Genomic DNA, 1,509 nt, shown 5'->3' on the forward strand with positions numbered 1-1,509 from the left:
TTCTGAATGTTTTTGCTTGTAAGAAATAAAAAGGAGTGTCAGCTCCAACATGCTTGAGTTGTCATAACTTGGAAGAAATGGAACAGGTACACTTTAGCAAGATACAATAATAATAATAGATAGCATTTGTATAGCGCATATCCCCGCTCAACAGCAGGCTCTATGCGCTTTACACTATATTATTACCCCAGCAGACCATAGAACACTCCGAAACATTCTCAGCTTCCCGGGAAGCAATAACCCTTGTTCAAAAACAGGGCACAACTTAGTGGCAGCCAGCAATGGTGAGTTCAGAAGTTTATCTGTATTGGTGTGATATTGTGATGTATAAAAGCCATAACAGGCCAAATTTCCCCGCGGTCATCAATAAAAGTGAAATTTTTATTATTTTAATTTGTTAAATAATTTATTATCCAACATTACACTTCAGCTTTTGAAGTTTTAGTAACCTGAACAGCGATATCTCAACGCCTAAGGTCACATTTCTGTGGCACTGCAGGTCACGCGTACTCACCTTTTTATTGGCTTTGGCCGGCACCTCCTTCCTGGTGGGACTCTGTGTCCGGGAGGATGACGCAGAACGCGTCCGCAGACTGACCTTAGTGCTGCCCTTAGGAACTTCACCTTTAAGTAAAGCCTGCAGAGGGACAAACAGCTTGTTTTAGTTTTAGTAAGTGTTTTACGGCACTAGCAATACAATAAGGTCATATAAGTGTCGAAGATTCAAGGAGTTACAAGAAAGTAACGAACACAAAAAAGGAGGAGAGATAAGTACGAAAGATGTTTAACAGGAAAGAAAAAGCAAACCACACCAGAGCACCCGCCAACCACCCACACATACAGCTTAGAGCAAACAGAAGTAACCCAAAAATGAATAAAGAGTAAACCAGCTTTTCCCTAATTTTATCCTCCAGAAACCCTCTACGGAAGTCAGCAGTCTCCACGAACTCCCAACTTTTAGAAACATGACAATATGTATTCATTTCAGATGAAAAAATATTATCACATACCATTACCCATTATACACAGTAGAACCAGGGCTTTCTGAATTAAGAACAGATTTCATTTCAATTAAAAAAAGTATGTTGTAATGACAATGAGACACAGAACATCATTTGCTTGTTTTGTTTGAGTAAAGATAAGCACATCGACATAAAGACAAGTCAGTTAGAACTGGGAAAAGGTTAGACAAACAGTAACGATAGAAGAAAAGAAAAGAAGCAGGACCTGCCTACGAGTGGCCCCCTCCAAACACTCGCTGACACACAGAGCAACAACAGCAATTTGTATCATTCCCGATCTTTGATAAAACAAAAGCACATTGATACAACTACGGTTCATTAGTGCCAGGAAAAAGTTAGACAGACACACAGACAGAAACTGCATAAGAAAAGAATATAACCATCTCACCACAAAGGCTGTTAGCTCAAAGATAAAACAACAATAAAAACGGCGCAGTACCTCTCTCCCTCGTTTATGAAAGTGAGAATAGGGGTCAGCCTCTCCCCC

At 40.0% G+C, this 1,509-nt stretch overlaps 1 protein-coding gene across 1 annotated transcript in view; it reads right to left on the reverse strand.

Annotated features, from left to right (window-relative positions):
• The window catches only part of LOC101858549 (centrosomal protein of 135 kDa), a gene marked incomplete in the record, with an annotated part of 53,199 nt that overhangs the window by 14,010 nt on the left and 37,680 nt on the right, over positions 1 to 1,509 (reverse strand).

This window comes from Aplysia californica, unplaced genomic scaffold (genome assembly GCF_000002075.1).
Source record: "Aplysia californica isolate F4 #8 unplaced genomic scaffold, AplCal3.0 scaffold00113, whole genome shotgun sequence".
In the NCBI taxonomy this organism is placed as follows: domain Eukaryota; kingdom Metazoa; phylum Mollusca; class Gastropoda; order Aplysiida; family Aplysiidae; genus Aplysia; species Aplysia californica.